Raw genomic sequence first — 15,581 nt, forward strand, 5'->3', positions numbered from 1 at the left:
AGCATTATTTATTTACAATACATTTTAGAGCAGTTTTACAAAGATGTAAAGAGTGTGTTAATCAGGAGACAACTAAACTAATACCGAACAAGTTTAAATTAAAGCAGATTATGCATAGTTTAGTTCCATGAATGGATGGAAGGATTAAAAAAAAAATAGATGCAGCCAATAGGTGGTGCAAGTTAAGTTAATGACTGACACACACAACTTGCATTAACTGATTGTCCTTTTCCCCAACTGAAGCAAAATTATATTTCTCCTTATTACTTTAGGCAGTGAATGTTAAGTGAAAAATCAAAACTATAGCAATTATTTCCCATTGTTTGTAATGAGGAAAGCAAGACAATTTTTACATACTAAGATGCTTAATAGTTCTATCCTAAAACAGCAATAGATCTCTATTCTGTTAGATCGAGCAGAGCCTGGATGGTAGGAAAATCTTTTTCAAAATGTGTAAATTAGTACAAGGATAAAACAAAAAGATTTCATGCTGCAAAAGACAAGCTGACAAGTTGCATTAGACTTGGGATCAGTGACCTACACTGTGAGCTGCCATTTTTTAGAATAAGGTCAACAGCCAAAGAAACTTTAAGAGTAGTAAAGGGGGAAAGAAGCCCTCCTTCCCAATATAAATGCTTATGCTAAAATGTTACTGATTTAAATTTTGCCAGGTTTTTAAAAAAAAAAAATTTTTGAACAGATCGTTTAAGTGAGAATTATGATTTTTTTTTTCCAATTTCAAATAATATATAACATCAATTACTCACTGACTTAAGAGGTGGGCTAGGATTCTTCCATTAGAGCAAGGTAACTCTGCTAATAGTGCAATAAAGGCAATTACAGTTTGTCCTTCTCCACTTTAAGCCCATCTGGGAATACACCAAACACAGCTATTAGTGGATTAGGAGTGATTGTGACACAAAGGCTGTCTGATAGACATTTCATAATGCAAATAACCAGCTTCAGGGCCTGCTGAATGGGATTCTTTAAAAGAGATAAACCTGCCAAAATCACAAAAGAATGTCAACTTGTTCAACAGCAGCAATGGTCATCATTTTAAGGATATAGTGAGCTATCTTAACACTACAGTAGAATTACCAAAGCCTAAGAAAAAAACTCGTAAATCCGGCCCACCTTAAATCCCTTCGCACCTCTCCATCAGCATCTTTTGTCCTGTAAATGTGCCGATCAAGACAAGCAGCAAACATACTATTCCACCCCCCCCCCCACCGCCGTAGAACGTGCACAAAGTTCTCCCAGCTCATGCCTTGATTATCTGGGAGTGAAGTGCTGGAGTTTTAGAGTGGAAATAATAGATCGTTATTTGAAACACATGCATTTCATGTGTGTTCCGTTTCTACACATTGTTAAAACATAAATGTTTTTCATATTTTAGTAATAAATGACAAAATGTAGGCATAACTATATAACGTGTGAAGCCTGAAGTCCAAAGATCAAATAAACACTTTCACAAAAGGTTCAAGGATGATACAACAGTTTCTGTGGCGTAGCGGGAATGAATTGCTGACTTGTAATCGAGTTCCCCGGTTCGATCCTGACTGCCTCCTGTATTTACCGTTTTCAGTAGTGAGCTGTTCTTATTGTTAATATTATACAGTAAACCCATACATTTGATTTGTGTCTGTAACAGCCGGTGTACATTTATAGGACTTGTAAAAGTTAGTGTGGGTTTTTCTTCCCCCCCCCCCCTCACTTTTATTCTGTCAGTCACAATACATACTACTACCCCCCCAGGGATCTGACGCTGTTAGTTTTTATTTGAAACTGGGAATAACTGTAGATGGAGTGGTGTTTTGAGACAATGGAACTGGACATTCTCTGATCTGGATGGATAAAAGCTGACACACAAACGCTGGTGAATCAGCATTTTTCGTATCTCACCGTCACTGGATTTGTTTTATTCAGTTTTATTGAGTGTTCCTGCTCACGCTGAATTAGTATGCACCTTATGGTCCATGATGTCAAAGCCGCTGTGACAAAAAAAAAAAAAACAGACATAGGTATATCCATCCATCCATTTTCCAACCCGCTGAATCCGAACACAGGGTCACGGGGGTCTGCCGGAGCCAATCCCAGCCAACACAGGGCACAAGGCAGGGAACCAATCCTGGGCAGGGTGCCAACCCACCGCAGGACACACACAAACACACCCACACACCAAGCACACACTAGGGCCAATTCAGAATTGCCAATCCACCTAACCTGCATGTCCTTGGACTGTGGGAGGAAACCGGAGCGCCCGGAGGAAACCCACGCAGACACGGGGAGAACATGCAAACTCCACGCAGGGAGGACCCGGGAATCGAACCCAGGTCCCCAGGTGTCCCAACTGCGAGGCAGCAGCGCTACCCACTGCGCCACCGTGCCGCCCGACATAGGTATATGATATTTGGAATTATTCGTTTTATGACCCGAATAGTACATTTCAGAAAACATTGTGGCACTGATGCAGCGTTATTCATATTCATTCGCATAACATCTTGCGGGTGTAATCAGTGACCGCATGTTTTGTTTTTTTTTTCCCCCCCGATCTTGCCAGTCCCCACATGTTGCTATATGGTGGTGTTTCTTTTGTACTCCCGGACATGCAGAGGAAAGAATAGTACAGAGAGGTCAGTTCAGTGCTATATGCAGTCATCATATTCAAATGTTAAGTTTATACACACACACACACACACGCAAGGACTGTCCTTCCTACATTTACAACATGTGTACCTGTTGCAATGTACACACTTCTCTCTATGCAGTGGTTTCTATTACACATCTGAAAGAGACAATATATGTGACATTTTGAAGAAATCATTTTATGACCTGAATAGTCCATCCATCCATCCTCTTCCGCTTATCCGAGATCGGGTCGCGGGGGCAGCAGCTTGAGCAGAGATGCTGAGACTTCCCTCTCCCCGGCCACTTCTTCTAGCTCTTCCGGGAGAATCCCAAGATGTTCCCAGGCCAGCCGAGAGACATAGTTTATCCAGCGTGTCCTGGGTCTTCCCCGGGGCCTCCTCCCGGTTAGACATGCCCAGAACACCTCACCAGGGAGGAGTCCAGGAGGCATCCTGATCAGATGCCCGAGCCACCTCCTCTGACTTCTCTCGATGCGGAGGAGCAGCGGCTCTACTCGGAGTCCCTCCCGGGTGACTGAGCTTCTCACCCTATCTTTAAGGGAAAGCCCAGACACCCTGCGGAGGAAACTCATTTCAGCCGCTTGTATTTGCGATCTCGTTCTTTCGGTCACTACCCATAGCTCATGACCATAGGTGAGGGTAGGAACATAGATCGACTGGTAAATTGAGAGCTTTGCCTTGCGACTCCGCTCCTTTCACCACGACAGACCGATGCAGAGCCTGCATCACTGTGGATGCCGCATCGATCCACCTGTCGATCTCGCACTCCATTCTTCCCTCACTCGTGAACAAGATCACGAGATACTTGAACTCCTCCACTTGGGGCAGGATCTCGCTCCCAACCCTGAGAGGGCATTCCACCCTTTTTCGGCTGAGGACCATGGTCTCGGATTTGGTGGTGCTGATTCCCATCCCAGCCGCTTCACACTCCACTGCGAACCGATGCAGAGAGAGCTGAAGATCACGGCCTGATGAAGCAAACCGGACAACATCATCTGCAAAAAGCAGTGACCCAATCCTGAGTCCACCAAACCGAACCCCCTCAGCGCCCTGGCTGCGCCTAGAAATTCTGTCCATAAAAGTTATGAACAGAATCGGTGACAAAGGGCATCCCTGGCAGAGTCCAACTCTCACTGGAAATGGGTTCGACTTACTGCCGGCAATGCGGACCATGCTCTGACACCGATCGTACAGGGACCGAACAGCCCTTATCAGGGGGTCCAGTACCCCATACTCTGAGTACCCCCCACAGGATGCCCCGAGGGACACGGTCGAACGCCTTTTCCAAGTCCACAAAACACATGTAGACTGTTTGGGCAAACTCCCATGCACCCTCCAGGACCCTGCTAATGGGTGTAGAGCTGGTCCACTGTTCCACGACCAGGACGAAAACCACACTGTTTCTCCTGAATCAGAGGTTCGACTGTCCGATGGACCCTCCTCTCCAGGACCCCTGAATAGACTTTTCCAGGGAGGCTGAGGAGTGTGATCCCTCTGTAGTTGGAACACACCCTCCGGTCCCCCTTCTTAAAGAGGGGGACCACCACCCCGGTCTGCCAATCCAGAGGCACTGTCCCTGATGTCCATACGATGTTGCAGAGACGTGTCAACCAAGACAGTCCTATAACATCCAGAGCCTTGAGGAACTCCGGGCGTATCTCATCCACCCCCGGGGCCCTGCCACCAAGGAGTTTTTTGACCACCTCAGTCCCAGAGATGGAGGAGCCCACCTCAGAGTCCCCAGGCTCTGCTTCCTCATTGGAAGGCATGTTAGTGGGATTGAGCAGGTCTTCAGAGTACTCTCCCCACCGACCCACAACATCCCGAGTTGAGGTCAGCAGTGCACCATCCCCACCATATACAGTGTTGACACTGCACTGCTTCCCCCTCCTGAGATGCCGGATGGTGGACCAGAATGTCCTCAAAGCCGTCTGGAAGTCGTTCTCCATGGCCTCCCCAAACTCCTCCCACACCAGAGTTTTTGCCTCGGCAACAACCAAAGCCGTATTCCACTTGGCCTGCCGGTACCTATCAGCTGCCTACTGAGTCCCACAGGACAAAAAGGTCCTGTAGGACTCCCTTCAGCTTGACGGCATCCCTCACCGCCGGTGTCCACCAACGGGTTCGGGGGATTGCCTCCACGACAGGCACCGGCCACAGCTCCGGTCAGCCGTCTCAACAACAGAGGAACGGAACATGGCCCATTTGGACTCCATGTCCCCCACCTCCCTCGGGATGTGGTCGAAGTTCTGCCGGAGATGCGAGTTGAAGCTACTTCTGACAGAGGACTCTGCCAGATGTTCCCAGCAGACCCTCACAACACATTTGGGCCTACCAGGCCTGACCGGCATCCTCCCCCACCATCCAAGCCTATTCACCACCAGGTGGTGATCAGTTGACAGCTCCGCCCTCTGTTCACCTGAGTGTCCAAAACATGTGGCCGCATGTCTGATGACACAACCACAAAGTCAATCATTGAACAGAGGCCTAGGGTGTCCTGGTGCCAAGTGCACATATGAACACCCCTGTGCTTGAACATGGTGTTCGTTATGGACAATCCGAGACGAGCACAGAAGTCCAATAACAAAACACCGCTCGGGTTCAGATCGGGGGGGCCATTCCTCCTAATCACGCCCTTCCAGGTCTCCCTGCCATTGCCCACGTGAGCATTGAAGTCTCCCAGCAGAACGAGGGAGTCCCCAGAAGGTATGCCCTCTAGCACCCCCTCCAGGGACTCCAAAAAGGGTGGGTAATCCAAAGTGCTGTTCGGCGCATATGCACGAACAGTTAGGACCTGTCCCCCCACCCGAAGGCGGAGGGAGGCTACCCTCTCGTCCACCGGGGTAAACCCAATGAACAGGCTCCAAGTCAGGGGGCAATAAGTATGCCCACACCCACTCGGCACCTCTCACCGGGGGCAACTCCAGAGTGGTAGAGAGTCCAGCCCCTCTCAAGGAGATTGGTTCCAGAGTCCAAGCTGTGCGTCGAGGTGAGTCCGACTGTATCTAGCCGGAACCTCTCGATCTCACGCACTAGCTCAGGCTCCTTCCCTTTCAGAGAGGTGACATTCTACGTCCCAAGAGCCAGCTTCTGTAGCCGATGATGAGACCGCCAAGGTCCCTGCCTTCGGCCACCACCCAACTCTCACTGCACCCGACCTCCTTGGCCACTCCCATAGGTGGTGAGCCCATGGGAAGGACCTGAATAGTACCAATCAGAAAATATCATCGAACTAATGCAATATTATTTGAAAACTAACCGCGTCAGATTAGCTGTAAATGTATGGCATTTATAAAAGTTAGCTTTTTTTTTTTCCAGTTTTATTCTCCCAGTCACCTTGACGCTCTCCCTTGCCCCCCAAATCCGCCACCCCCCCCGCTCATCCATATTACTAACCGAGAATGGTAAACCAGATATGGACGCAGGGACATGCCCGTGGACGCAGGAGACAGTGCGCAGGCGCCACACAAAGCCCCCTTCCCCAGAGTGAAACGGGAGAGACTACGAACGTGCGCAGGCACCACACAAAGCTCCCCTGCCCCAGAGCAAAACGGGAGAGACTACGAACCGTCTGACATGCCGCAAACCAGGCAGGCACAGCTCCAAAAAGAAACCGCTCAACTGACCGAGCTACAAAGTGAAACGGGAAACACCACGGAGTCCGCAGTGGTCCACAATGCACCGCATGATAGTACGGAAGGAGCTCCGTATTAACAGTGGGGGGCCCCAGAGTGACACGGGCGGACACTCCATATTAAACGTATGTCATCCTCACACGTCCAAACTATACAGCATAGGTGGATCACATTACAGTGATGCATTATTGACAGTACAGTAAAGATCACAGTATCGCAAACAAATGGAAAAAAAGGGAGAATATAATCACCACGGACCAGGTGTCATTGAAACAAAAGCAGGATAAAGCGAGGTCAGAAATAAAAGACAGAGTAGAAAACAAAGTAAAACGTCATAAAGAGGTTAAAGAACGGGGCCAAACACATGGAGAGCAGGTTACAGATGATGAAAACTGGAATGCAACAGCTTCAAAAAAACCTAGGCACGAAACACATGCACAGCGAGATACAGAATATAAAAGCAGAAAAAATGGCCGTTAAACGTCCACACCACACAGCGGAGGCAGACCCGGAAGGTGCAGACGCCTACATCACGCGTCGGAAGGCGCGGGAAAGTACGAAAGGCAAAGGCGCCTACACAGCATGGTAAAACCCGACATAATACAGAAGGCGCAGGCGTCACCGCCATATTGTGAGTGGCACTACTGCGTAGTGAAGGTGCAGGCGTCACGGCCATATTGTGCATGGCACTACTGCGGGGTGAAGTTAGGAATAATGTGCTGCTTGGGATCGTACAAAACGCCGAACACGACCCACCTGGATACGATCAATGTATGCAGGCGCCTACAACGCGCGTCTGAAACTGCGGAGGCAAAGCGGGCACGGGTTCAAACCGAACGAGCTCAACTGACGGATATACGCCTACAATGCGCGTCTCAAACCGCAGAAGCGGGTCAAGCACGGGTTCAAAACAACGCAGGCTCCTACAACGTGCGTCTGAAACTACGGCTGCCCAGCGGGCATGGGTTCAAAACGCCGGGGGTAGGCGAGCGAAGCGAGCAGGGGGCGGAGCCCCCTTGTATGACTCTAACTAACAGCACCAGTATAAATTCACACCCGATCTGGCGAGGTTCATTTTCAAATATTGCGTTAGTGTGACAATGTTTTCTGATTGATACTGTTCAGGTCATAAAATGATTTCTTCAGAATGTTACATACAGTATATTTGTCTTTCTTTTTTGCCCGGTGCTATGTTGACATCGTGCACCAGAAGGTGTGAGCTTATTCAGAAGGCGCACGCAGGTGGCCGGTTGCTTGTACTATAACAAACTTGACCTGGCAGCGATCAACACACATGTACTGTGCAAGGCATGCATGGGGGCCACTGAGAAAAGAAGAGTGTTCATGGCTCACCTTGCAGAGTAACTTTGTTGTCGCTTCTTACAAGTAAAGGCAATGGATAAAACAAGAGGATGCAACATCGACAAGCTTCTGTTCCAAGACCGCTGCTTCCCCAGCCCCTTCAGTGTAATAGTAACCACAGCACAGAGAGAAGTGTGTACATTGCAACAGGTACACATGTTATAAACGTAGAAAGGACGGTCCTTGGATGTGTGTGTGAACTGTTAACATTTGAATGTGATGATTGCATATAGCGTGGAACTGACCTCTCTGTAACTATTCTTTTCTCTGCATGTCCTGGAGTACAAATGAAACGGTACCGTTCACCAAAACGTGGAGACTGCATGGGCAAGATGGGGGTGGGGGGCGGTTTATGGAATGTTTGAACGTGGTCACTGATTACAAGCACAAGAAGGCATGCGAATGAATATGAATAATGTTGCATTCGTGCTGAAATGTTTTCCGAAATGTAATATACAGGTCATAAAATGAGTTATTCCAAATATCATATATACCTATTTTTGTTTTTTGTCAGTGCAGCTTTGACATCATGGACCATAAGGTTGTGGACACTTTTTGTGACTGAAGACAGAGAAGAAATTAAAATTAGTAAAAACCTTTTATTGATACATACCAGACAAGGGTAAAATGACAGAGAAATACAGTCCTAGGACACCGCACTTCATCTGCCTCGAGCGCAGATATCCTTGCTGTTTTATAGCTTTCTAGTCTCCTGAACGTTGACCACGTAAGCAATAAAAATAGCGTCCTGACTCATTTTGTATTATTCCAATTGGTAAAGTCTTTACCCTAAAGGTATATTTTCTTGTCACATCATTGAAAGAAAACTTCCAGAAAGTATATATGCTTTTTGTCACGTACGCAAAACACAAACAAGTTTGATCATTCTGTCCTATTTTCTGTACTTACACACATACATTTTGTTCAATTACATCATTTTATGTTTTTACACTCCTCCCTTTTTGAACAAAATGATGTGGGCAATATAATTAAATTGAAATGGTTGATGAAGGGGAAGGGGGGGGGAAAATCGGATGGGGAGGAGAAAATGGAAGAAGCTATACGAGACATGTGCTCCTCATGTAGCATATATGCCCTTTCCATAGAGGCAGTAAAGTACTTAGATAGAGATCACCACCCATCCTTGGGTAGCCTGAGAGGGTGCGGGTAACAGTCAACAGAAAAAGTATTTTTAAGATAGTCATTTCTTGCAATGCGATGCGTGGATCCAGGCAGGCAGTCCTTCAACTTTCACGGCATGTGGTGTGGATAGAAGAATTTGGAATGGTCCTCTCCACCTAGGCTGATGCCAGTGTTTCCTCCGAGTATCTCGAACCAGGATCCAGGTGCCCAAGGGAATTGGTAAATCCTTAGAAGGTGGGCTGGTCCTCCAGGCTTGATTAACCTGCTGGTGGACTTCCTTCAACGAGGTTCGGAGACCTGCAAGAGTAGAGAGAAGATCATTGTCCACAGTATGCAAATTCACATTTCCTACAACCATGCCAATGGGCATGGGACGTCCGGTCAGAATCTCAAACGGCGATAGTCCCAGTTGTCGGTGTGTCCGTCCCCTTAGTCCCATTAAAGCTAAGGGTAGTGCATCCGGCCATGATAAATTAGTTTGTTCACAAATTTTTGCGAGTTTAGCTTTTAAAGTGCCATTGCATCGTTCTACGGTGCCTCCGCTTTGGGGATGGTATTTACAATAATGGTGCACATTAATTTGGAGCCAGGTGGTTAATTCATTTATAACGGAGTTCACAAAATGAGTGCCATTATCTGTTTGTAACTTTTGAGGGATACCCCATCTTGGAATAATCTCTTTAATTAGTGCTTTAGCTACTGTTTTGGCATCGTTGTGTTTTGAAGGGAAAGCCTCTACCCATCGGGAGAACACATCGACAATCACAAGACAATATCGGTACCCTTTAGACGGGGTTAGTTCAATGAAATCCATTTGGAGGTGTTCAAACGGACCCATTGGATTAGGGGTAATGGCGGGACTTACCTGGGTACCTTTTCCCACATTAAACTTTTGACATATTGCACAGCGTCTGCAAAATTGCTCTGCATATGTAGAGAAACCTACAGCTTCCCAATGTTTTTCAACATCTCGAACCATGGCATCTCCACCTGCGTGGTCGAGGCCATGGGCGATTTTTGCCATTCCTGGGAAAGAGGCTTTTGGGAGAAAAGGTTTGTTAGTGTGTTTATGAGTCCAGACTCCATCAGAGAGGGACCCTTCTTTGGACCATTTTCTCCTTTCGATATCCGTGGCTGCACTCTGTAAAGAAATAATTTGATTATCAGGGTCCTGGTCATTTCTCTGTTGGAATAAAGAAATTGGTGTGTTATTATATGCAGCCTCTTTAGCAAAGTGGTAAGCTAATTCATTTCCTTTGCTAACAGGATCCTGTTTTCCTGTGTGAGCTTGACATTTAACAATCGCTAGCTTCGATGGTTTGGTTATAGCTTCTAAAAGGGATTCGATCAATTTCTGATGTTGGATGGGTTTGCCAGTACTGGTCTTAAATCCCCTTAGTTTCCATAGTGCTCCATGATCATGGCAGACTCCAAAAGCATACCTGGAATCCGTATAAATTGTTACGATCTTCCCTTCGGACAGCTGACATGCTCGAGTGAGTGCTACGAGTTCAGCTGCTTGTGCACTCAAGCTTGATGAAATTCGATTTGCTTCCAGCAGGCGGTCCCCTTGGACCACTGCGTAACTGGTTGAGATGTGAAGTTTTGGCTTGTACTAGGATAGAATGTACAGCGTGAGGCACTTTAACTGTTAGGGGGCTCATGAGAACTACATCCGTGCTTGCTAATACAGCTTCTGTTGTTGCAGCCACAGCACGAAGACACGGAGGAAGTGCTGCGGCCACTGGATCCAGTTTTTTAGAAAAATAAGCCACCGGTCTTTGTTTATCTCCATGTTGTTGCGTCAGTACTGCATTCATAAATCCCTGCTTTTCGTCCACGAACAAAGTGAATGGACGAGAATGATCAGGCAAACCAAGCGCGGGCGCAGATAGAAGAGCAGTTTTTAGGTTACAGAGAGCCTTCTCAGCCTGTTCATTCCATTGGACCTGGCCAGAAAGGGGGATGCCAGGAGTATTAGCCAATTGTTGCAACGGCTGTGCTCTTTCAGTAAAATTTAGAACCCACTGTCTGCAGTAGCCCAGAATACCTAAAACAGACATAACCTGTTGTTTTGTGACCGGTCTAGGAAGATTTTGGATGGCTGTAATGCGATCGCTAGAGAGAGCTCTTGTTCCATACGTAATGTCATGACCTAGATATTTTACAGTTGTTTTGATTAGCTGCAGCTTAACTTTAGAAACTTTATGGCCATTGTCCCCCAAAAACAGCAACAATTTCTGGGTATCTTTTGTACAATCTTCTTCCGTAGCGCTACATATCATTTCCATCTACATACTGTATCCTGTCCGGCCAAAAGCCTTCTAAATTTTGGGCAAGAGCTTGTCCATATACACAAGGGGCTTCAGTGTATCCCTGAGGCATGACGGTCCATGTCCAACGGCGGTACCGCGTTTGACGAGATCGGAATGTACGGCGGAGATGCCAGCCTCTGCTTCGGGAGACAGAGGACATTGGGCACGGTGCGGGCGGAAGGAGGATTTCGGGTGGATCACCAGAGGCTCACAATGGGCTATCCTTCCATAATCATTCTTTCCCTGGGACCATAGTGAATCAGGGAGCATAGAGAGCCAAGAAGGGAAAGTGATTTGCAATGAACAAGCAAAAGAGGAAGGACGGCACAAAGCCCGATGTACTAAAAAAAAATCTGTTTGAAACACCACTTTAGTTATTAAACGGTCAGGAGTATCAAAAATACCTGGAGTAACTTGTAACCAGTCTGTTCTTTCAAGGCATTTTTCTACCCATGGTCCTATTTCCCCCATTTAACAGTGCGCGATTTAGCTAAGGAAATATGAGGCACTGAGCTGCCAAGATAAAATATATGCTGTGAGCATGTAAGATGAACAGAAGCAGCTGCCTTTGTGGATGAAATAAAAACACAGGAGATGTGAAGGGTTTCGGGGCGAGTACCAGAAGTAAGGAAAGATTCTAGCCAGGGGGTGTCTACTTCTATAGGGAAGTATTGGGCAGTACAGTGTAAAATGTCGGGCCTGTAAATTGGGAAAGAGACAGGGGGAAAAAGAGTGTAGGGCTTTGAGGAGAATGGTGTGTGGGGAAATATCTAAAGTCCAAGCTGCAAAAGAGGGTTTGGGGTAAGGGGCAATTTGACACAACAACTTGGGGGTAGAACAGAAAAAACCTTTGTCAGTCATAGAAATAGAAAGAGAAAGTTTTGTCATGAGATCTCTTCCTAAAAGGTTAACTGGACAGAGCTGATTTAAAAGAAAACGATGCAGTAAGGTATGTCCGCCAGGACGTGACTGGACTTGAAGAGGTTTTGATACTTGGAGAAGGTGAGGTTGTCCAGAAGCAGTAAGCACAGTAACAGTCTCGTTCAAGGCAGGGACCTTTGCCAGCGAGAGGGTAGATCAAGTGGCACCAGTGTTGACTAAGAAAATAGTCTCAGTGCCATCAACGAACAATGTCAGTAAAGGATCAGTCTCTGAATTATGGGTGAGCAAAGGTAGTTGAAAAGAGTGGCTGGAGGTCCCTGCGTTTTCCTATGGCCAGTATTGTTGGTCAGGGGTGTCAGAAAAAACAGGGGGAGGCGGGGGCTGTTGCTGTCTGTGAGGGCACTCCCAACGAAAATGTCCAGTTTCACCACAGGCGTAGCAAGAGTAGGAATTAACATTGGGATTAAAGGGAGAGGGAATAAAAGGATTCTTATTGTGGTCAGCAGGAGGAGCTCCAAAACCACCTCTTCCTCGTCCCCTTCCTCTAAGGCCATATCCTCGGCCTCGGTCAGGAGTATTCCTGGTATAATAGTTCATCTGTGCTGCCAATAATTTGGCATGAGAGTCCGATTCCTTCTGCTTAGTTTGTTTTTCGGCATGTTCAGCATGTCGTTTGACTTCATCAAACGCGGCACTTTCCCACTCAATACAGGAAGTGCGGACCTTGTTTTGTATATCAAGGCGCAAACCGGAAACAAAAGGTGGAACTGCAGCTCGGGTGCAGTCATCAACATTTTCCAAGCCCGAGTGATTAGCCATAAGGTCTTGAATCCTATGTGCCCATTCATCAACCATCTCGTCTCTCTTTTGTTTTGCAGCAGAAATAAGGGACCAGTCCGTTCCTTTTTTATATTTTTCTGCAATATTTTGTCTCAACACCTCCCATTGTGGGTTAAATTCGCCTTCTCCACCAATCCCCTGTTCTCGAGTTAAAGCTGGGTTCCATACCCATGGAACGTCATTGCGGACACCCCTGCAAACAGTGGCCCATGTGGTCCCAAGCTTTCGACGAAGTACCTGGGTCCATTCAGCAGCGTTAGGCTTATACATGCTATCTAACTGATCAAGTTGTTCAACAAATTTTAGTCCTCCTACTTCCTTTGGATCTGGAAGTGCATTCACGACATCCTTTAGTTCTTGGATGTCCCAGTTCCGATTTATCATAACTGTTGTGGGATTTTGGGGTCCGGCTGGATGGGCAGGGTTATAATGGGGATTGGGAACTTCTATTAAAGGGCAAGTAAGTAAAGGTGAAGGATTTGGAGAGAAAAAAGTTGGAGCTGGTTTGTGAGTGGAGGTTTGACTTCGAGTGCATTTGGAGACGGGGGTTTGTCTAGTACGGGGTGGGTCATAGTGATCTGTGCCTGGGGGATCATCAGGGGAAACTTCTGCCAGTTGTAGTGTAGGGGGGGCAGTCGGAATGGGGGATAGAGGAGGGGATAATGGAGGTGCCTGAGGTTGGTACTGAGGAGAGAAAAAAATAATAGGATAAAGGGGGTCTTTATTTGGATTATTCTTCCTTTTCCTCCCGTCTGCCTGTGGTTCAGTGCCTGTCTGAACTTTCTGTAATGTAATTAGTAATTCCTCTTTCTCCTTTTTAGCCTTTCCCTCATTTCCCGCAACAATTCATTCTGTTTCTGTACTGCTTCTAAATTTCTGTCTTTTATTACTAATTCCCATCTATCGAACATTATCCATTCGATACGGTCCACTATTATAACAACCCTGCTTATTCCTACACAGGATCTTCCTAGCTTCCTGTATTTCACTTACATCTCCTGTCCCCTCTATCGGCCAACGCCCACCACTCTTGTCTATTCCATTTCCTACATGCCTTCTTGAAATCTAAACCTGTCTTCTTTTCTACAAATTTCCTAGGAGACCCATTTTTACGGGGCGTCTGTTGATCCTCCGAAAATAATTCTTCCAGCATTAATGATTTTGATCCCCCTGTGCGGCGATTAACAGGCTTACTGTTATAAGTTCCCTTTATGTCCCCTTGCTCTTCCCGAGTCCTGTATTTAATTTTCCAACTATATACTGATTCGTCTAATCCCTTGTACGTATGAATCAGCGAGGTATTAAGTGTGCCACTCACTATTCCCTTACTGTTCCCTTCTTTAGTCCCAAGGGGAGACACCCAACTATCGGTCCTGTCCCAGTTCCCAGGAGAACACGGTATTCCTATTAGTATGTAGATTTATTTATTCCGTCCTAACAGCAAACCTGCAATCTGTGCTCTTTTTCTGTTTTTTATGTTTCCATATGTATATATATATATATATATATATACCACCCCGTTACTCGTCCCGTTAGCCTGTCCGCTCACATCCCCGGATTCCAGCTCAGGTGACTACATCAATACGTCCAGCCGAGTCTAGGATATGGGTGAGGCCAGTATCCTTTCGTCAGACCTTTCGTATGCGTCAAACTGCTTGGGTCAAGTCTCCATCACCTTAAGCAACCCGTTGAGATATGAATATGACTAGACGGTCAACAGGAAACTCGCCCTCCCGTAATTTAGAAAATAAAAAAATGTTCGGAAATTCCCCGGTGCTTACCCCAGCCTGGAAGTGTGCAAGCTCTGTCTGGAAATCCGTTCAGTCACCGTGGATGTAGCAAAGAGGAGACCAGGGGCTCCTCACTCGAACTCTTTCAGGACAGGGCAGTCCTAACTTTTGCCGGAGCTGCATGCTCTGCTGCCGGAGCTCAAGTTGACGGCAGTCCGCTGGTAAGACGGATCACTGAAATGGTCTCGCTGGAGGAGTCGACCAGCCGTCTCTTGCCCCACGTCCGGGCGCCAAAAAACTGTGGACACTTTTTGTGACTGAAGACAGAGAAGAAATTAAAATTAGTAAAAACCTTTTATTGATACATACCAGACAAGGGTAAAATGACAGAGAAATACAGTCCTAGGACACCGCACTTCATCTGCCTCGAGCGCAGATATCCTTGCTGTTTTATAGCTTTCTAGTCTCCTGAACGTTGACCACGTAAGCAATAAAAATAGCGTCCTGACTCATTTTGTATTATTCCAATTGGTAAAGTCTTTACCCTAAAGGTATATTTTCTTGTCACATCATTGAAAGAAAACTTCCAGAAAGTATATATGCTTTTTGTCACGTACGCAAAACACAAACAAGTTTGATCATTCTGTCCTATTTTCTGTACTTACACACATACATTTTGTTCAATTACATTATTTTATGTTTTTACAAGGTGCATACTAATTCAGTGTGAGCAGGAACACTAAATAAAACTGAATAAAAAATTCAAGTGACAGTGAGATACGAAGAAGGCAGATTCACCAGCGTTTGTGTGTCAGCTTTTATCCCTCCAGATCAGAGAATTTCCAGTTCCATTATCTCAAAACACCACTTACATCTACAGTTATTCCCAGTTTCAGTTAAAAAGTAACTGGTCAGATCTGGGGCGGGGGGGTAATTGTTGTATCGTGATCGTGACTGAGAGAATAAAAGTGGGAAATAAAACCAGTAACTTTTACAAGTCCTATAAATTTATACCGGCTGTTACAG

General features: G+C 46.3%; 1 protein-coding gene across 3 annotated transcripts in view; it reads left to right on the forward strand.

Annotated features, from left to right (window-relative positions):
* znf638 (zinc finger protein 638) overlaps positions 1–15,581 on the forward strand; it is a 252,174-nt gene that overhangs the window by 183,042 nt on the left and 53,551 nt on the right. The gene's annotated exons all lie outside the window — the stretch shown is intronic.

Source organism: Erpetoichthys calabaricus, chromosome 5 (assembly GCF_900747795.2).
Source record: "Erpetoichthys calabaricus chromosome 5, fErpCal1.3, whole genome shotgun sequence".
NCBI lineage: Eukaryota > Metazoa > Chordata > Cladistia > Polypteriformes > Polypteridae > Erpetoichthys > Erpetoichthys calabaricus.